Source organism: Diadema antillarum, unplaced genomic scaffold (genome assembly GCF_040938485.1).
Source record: "Diadema antillarum isolate AM-2024a unplaced genomic scaffold, OU_Dant_1.0 seq00001506_RagTag, whole genome shotgun sequence".
Classification (NCBI taxonomy): Eukaryota; Metazoa; Echinodermata; class Echinoidea; order Diadematoida; family Diadematidae; genus Diadema; species Diadema antillarum.
This window is the reverse complement of record NW_027272240.1, coordinates 77,195-83,864: the sequence shown is the minus strand read 5'-3', so window position 1 is coordinate 83,864 and position 6,670 is coordinate 77,195.

Here is a 6,670-nt window from a genome sequence, read left to right as displayed (position 1 = left end):
GTGAATGACATAGAGAGTGATATAATGATTGTGTAAATATACTGCATTGCATTGCCTTGTACTATCCTTTTCTTGAGATCTGTCAATAATACTTTGATATAATGTTTTCCATGAAAGTCCGTTCATGTGTTCTTTTCCTTTTTACCATTATACAAGGTGACTGCGACATTTATAGTGCCCAGAGTAAGTTGTTCTATTTCTCGACATCATGCGCAGAAGACAGTTAATAATGTTATTTGTGTGTTTGTTGTGGTAATAATAATTTTTTTTCTCCAATTTTACCCTACTGTATATACATGTAAATATATATATATATATATATATATATATATAAACATAATATAGTGTAATATGTACAATGTATAACACACACAAACATATATACGTAGTGTATATATACGGTAAATCATAACTCGAGTTCGTGTTCTCAATACCAAAAGTTTCCTTACTGACAAACAAATTTTTGGGCGACTCGCCCGAGAATTTGTGTGTCAAAAAAAAAAAAAATTATTGGTAATTCCAGCATCACGTGCAGACGCAGACTACCTTAATAATAATAATAATAATAATAATAATAACAATAATAATAATGATAATAACAAAAATAATATATATATATATATATATATATATATATATATATATATATGTACAAATATATATATATATATATATATATATATATATATATATATATATATATATATTATACTACAGTTGCCTTTAAAGGAGATTGTACCGGTATTTTATTTTTTGATATGTTGTTCTTCTAATTTCAAAAGACTTAGCCATGCAAATAAAAGCGGAATTTCATCCCAATTTAGATTCAATTTCAAAATGACCCTTTATTGATGCTATTCATGCTAATGAGCTGACGAGCATAAATGTCGCGACGTATCAGGTGCACAACTAACCATACTGATTACTTATACGCGTGCGTTAATATACAAATGATGCACAGGATAGAGTGTGTTAGTGTAGGCGTAGAGTTAGCCTTTAAACAAGGCGACTCGCTCTGCGTGCCCCCGTATAGCGCGTTTACCATACAAACCTGTTGGCCGGCGAGTGGAGCGAGCCGCCGTTATCCACTCGTTCAGGGATGTGTACTTTTGTCGTTGTTGCTTTATATTCTTTGACAAATTTGCGTACAAATTTGACGCAGAAAATACACACGGCACCAAGGCAAGCCTCGTTAATATTAAAGCCTCGTTAATATTAAGTAACTATTCTTATTCTACTTAATATTAACGAGGCTTGCCTTGGTGCCGTGTGTATTTTCTGCGTCAAATTTGTACGCAAATTTGTCAAAGAATATAAAGCAACAACAACGACAAAAGTACACATCCCTGAACGAGTGGATAAAGGCGGCTCGCTCCACTCGCCGGCCAACAGGTTTGTGGGGTAAACGCGCTATACGGGGGCACGCAGAGCGAGTCGCCTTGTTTAAAGGCTAGCGTAGAGTGAGCTACGCCTCCACTAACGCCACGAAATAATCCTGTGCATCATTTGTTTTATAAAATGGGTCGAAAATTCGAAAACTAACAGCATTTGTCAGCGTTTTTCACGTACCTTTGTGGGTCAAGACGTCCGAGGATGTTCGTCCCAAACATTTACGCACGTCGCACTCGGAAATCCCGCACATGTAAGTACTGTACGTATAAGCGTATACGTATGCCACATGATTGTTGTGCACAAGAAAGGCCGGCTGGCAGCCCGAACGAGAAGTTGTTTGCAGGATTGACACTGACAGCGCGTATGGTAGCGTGCGACGCACTTGTAACAACTGATTAAGTGCGCACTGCTAGTTTAAACATTGTGACGTCAGTGACTTTACGCTTTTTTGCAAGGCCGTGCATGATAGTAAAAATTAATGCATGCACACGTGACTCATTTCAGCGCTTCCAATTGGCTACATTCTTGAACCCATTTTATAATTCGTACTGAGGAGCAGACGACGCTTAAGCCTAATTTAGTTAAGCAGACGGCGCTAATGTACTGTCCTATCCATGTAGATATCTCAAATTTCACTGAACAAAATTGCACCAATCAAACAAAGGTGTGACAAATATATTATGTGCTAACCTGATCCCAACATTAAGACAGATCTTCATCCCAGGAGCATGGATGACCATTGGAAGATTCTATTCTGTAGCTGCTATTTGTAGCATTTTTCCCCCAAATAAAAAGAATAATAACAATTAGGCCTAATATGCTAGCGTCTGTCAACAATTAACATTTCTGAAATAATGAATGCCAATCAAACTAACACAAACAAAAACAGCAATTATTAGAAAAAAAATCTTCACTATATAGATATTTCTTAGCATTAATACATGTATTTTGAAGGCAACGATCCACCACTGGTAGCCCAGTGTATTGCCCACTTTGTGTTCCAGTTTTGAAAGTCATTCTTACCCGAGCTAGATCAATAAATGAAACTGAATAAATGTTAACTAGTATTCTAAACCGTTGTTATTTCAATTATTTTTTTCTGTAAGTAACATTGAGGGGAATATAAGAAGATAACGTACTAAAATAATGCCACGCATGTTATGATTTTTTATCTTTATTCTGATTCTCTATATTTCATAAAAATAGGTGTGATGTTCACTGGATCACCTGAAAAACTAGAATGTCGCTATGGCGACTGGTATGCCTCCGCCATAATGCATGATTCTCCTAATACAGATGTAGGTCTATAGTACATGTGGACAATGTGTGATTACATTTTCACAAAATTGGCAAAATATTAAAATGACATGTTTGTCACAAATGTATTGAATGTTTACCTTCCTTGACCTATGTTTAATTGGATGAATAGGAGAGCATGTATTTGGGGATTTAAGAACTTTAACTTGACTTTGACCATTTCATAAGTTTATGCACTGAGTAATTTTCAAGGTATGGAGAAAAAGCGCAATTTCTGTATTGAACAGTAAATTGCTATCATTTTCATCTGGCCTTTGATTTATAAGAGAATCACTGTCAGGCAGAACATACATAAATTCAGCATGTACTAAGTTTCAAGATAACTTGAGCCACTTGCGAGATATGGAGAAAGAAGTAAGTCAGCACTTTCACTTGATCTTTGACCTTTTGACCTTTGACCTTCTTGGCAAAAAAAAAAAAATCCCAGAGAATCTCTATTGGATTATACATGCATACATCAAGTTAGAAAAAAAAAAATCCTGCTGGCATTGCATAAATATAAGGAAAATAGTAAAATTTTGAAGTATTGCCCTTGACCTTTGACCCCTGACCTTTGACCCCATGAACCCTAAATTCCCTAGATAACCACTGCCAGTCAGTAGATGCATATATACTATGTTCCATGCAGATACCTTGAACAATTTTCAAGATACAGAGAAAAAAGTGAAATTTTAACATTTTACTGGACCTTTTGACCTTTGACCTTTGATCTCATGACCCCAAACTTTCACCAGAGAATTTTAATCGGGTAGTACATGTATACACTAAGTTTCAAGAAAATATCTTCACGCATTGCATAGATATGGGGGAAATAGTAAAATTTTAAGCATTTGACCTTGACCTTTTGACCTTTGACCTTGAGCATGTGCACCTAAAAGTTGATAGGCACAACTTCACCCCCTAATACACATACATGCCAAGTTTCATTAGGATACCTCAAAAGGTTTTGGTAGTTACCCTGTCCACAAAATTCATTACGGACGGACGGAAGGACGGACGGACGGACGGACGGACAACCCGAAAACATAATGCCTCCGGCACCACTTCGTGGCGGAGGCATAAAAAAACAGGAATAGATCTCTCGACATATACAAAAACCTCAACTAAGAGCAGTACACCATTACAAACAGTCTTCATGTGTTGAGTATCTGGTTTTCTATGAATTATGTGGCCAACAATAAAATTTACATATTTTCTTCATTTAAGAACGTTTGTCACCATAATCATGACAAAGTCCCTGTAACATGGGCGTAAATCCGGGGGGGGGGGGGGGATGGGGGGTTATATCCCCCCCCCCCCCTCTTTTGAAGGAGAGGGGGATGGCCTGTACAAATATCCCCCCTGAAATTCTCCCAAGAAAAAGATGTAGGAACAAAACAAAAAACAAAAAAAAAGAAATGTGGTGATATTGATTTCAGCATGATGGATTATTGCATAGCCTATAATCTAGGCGGAGAATGCAGTTATTGTCTTTGTATGATGCAGCGAGATAATTGTATTTGCCAAGCGATACATCTGATGCGGCGAGACTACGAACAGTGAACGCATCTACCGCGTCCGCTAGGCGCCACGATAAATTATTATTATCATCAGACATTATTAGGGCCTGTGTTCCACTACTCAGCTGTTCATGTTTCCTTCATATTCTTACAATCAGTATATTATCATTGGTGCTGCTAATCATTATTATTAAATGTTTTTAAGTCTGTGTTAATTTGTTTCCATTTCATGTTAAAATTATTTCACCATAATAGCATGCAAGGTACATTTGTTCCCAAGAAATCTTATAGTAAATGGACATGTAATACAGTAATACTACTAATAGGCCAACAGCTAGGGCCTACATTGTATATTAGCTGCAAAATTCAAAATGTGACTATGCAACCAGTTCACTGCACATCACAATGCACCAGTGTTGTTTGCAGGCACAGCAATGGTTAGTGCTTGCAGCCTATACCTGTCCACCAGTACCACCCACCAGTACCACGTGGAGTAATCCAGGTTCTGGCCAGGGATGGGTGAGACCCACCAGCTTGTTGACAAGGATTGCGCATGTGCACTGTGCGGCCAAGCGGCAGTAATCTAGTTAGTGGAGTGGTCTCTTGGGGAGTGCGGCTCCGAGGATGGTTCAAAAGACACTAATCCAGTGCCCACTCCTTTTCCTCTCACCTCCCTGGCATGAGTTACCCAAAGATCTAGATAACAAACGAGTTCGCCTTGTATACGAGTTTCAGTTGTAGGAATTGCAACACATTTACCCTCTCCAATGGCAGTGATTTTGCTCAGTTAATATAATTCGTTTGGCTCCAGAAAAAACAAAAAGGAAAGGGTGTCGATTCCCATATTTGCCATATGCAAGTACCTCCTTTAATCTAATGAACATTGCTTTAGATTAATGGTTCAGACCTATTAACCAGATTTCTTTTTGTTTTCATGGGAGATGTGCAAAAAACACAAGAAAGTTCACCTGTTAACAAACATACATCAATAGATTAATAAGACAAGTTTATTCGCAGCCAATTCTATTGATATCTCACGAACAGAAAAATTGATTCTTTAATCCCTAATTTAACAATCCCACAGAAAAGGCAAGACATTCTAATAGTTTGCCAGAATAGTACGAAAAGATTTTCACTTTTTTTTTTTCCAGTGAATAGGACCTACTTGGAATTGAGTACTGAAACGGATATTGTACCTTACCAAATCATTTTCACACGTTGGTAAGAATGTATAAAACCTGAAGTGTGCCGTGATCCACAATGAATTTTACAACTGTATTTATGAGCCTGTCATGTTGTTGGAAAATAACGTTGCTTATCATGTCATTGTGCTTAGTAGGGGCCAGATATGAAGCCATTAACTTCACAAAGACGGAAAAAAGGTGAGCAAAATAGATAGAACTATCTCTACGAAAAGGAAGGGATGAACTCATTTTGATTTCTGCAAATATGAATGGTGTTTAAATGGTAATAAAATATACAAAGAATCTTTAAGAAAAAATCTCAGGAAATTATTCAAATTGTCGGCATCATATGCCCAATAATGTTTGAACTTTCAAAGGCTACAATATGTTAACATCTGATAGACCTGGTCGATTGGAATTACGGAACATAATTATGTTATTAGAGTCCACAAAGATTGTCATGGAGACACATACGGAGAAAAAACTGTGCTTGTTTGTTTAACCTTGTTTGCTTTGTTACTGTTTTACGTTAAGGTTTTTAACACATGATGTACAAAACTGATCTCGTGGAATAAATCTATTCAAGTGAATAAAACTATATATATATATATATATATATATATATATATATTCACCTTTATACAGCAATTTGTTCTCGATAGTGTTTTGATCAGAGGATATGTTAGTTGTCGCATGTCACAAGTTATCCCGCGTTACATGAAGAGCTGTCACTATACCTTGCCACTACAACTCGACTTCTGTGGAAACCGTTCTTCGTTATTCTGCCAAGTACAATTATATCCCCCCCCCCCCCGAAAAAAAAGCGCAAGCGCGCGAAACCGAGCGCTTTAAAAGTTCAATCGTGTGCAGTGGATGAAGTTGTGGTAGACAAATCATTTTGTCCCCAAGCAATTCCCGAGATGAGGACAAATCTCGAACTTTCTTTATGGAAAATTGGACAACTACCGCCAGAATTATGCACCGGATCGCTGAATTGCAATCATAAATATGCAAAAGCTACTGAGTCCCTTTCGATAGACTTTGTACACTTTTATATTTATCAAAGAGTGTGCAGCAGATCTTTCACTTACAAAAGCTCCCTCATATACAGAGGCGTCGATGGAGGGGGAGGGGGAGGGGATGGTTCCCCCATAAAAGTATTGGGGACAAACAGATCATTTTGCTCCTCCTCGTAACTCCCGAGATGTGGAAATGTTCTTACTTTTTTTTGATAGAAGACTGTCTAAATATTTCACCCAAAGATGGCTGAATTTCAAT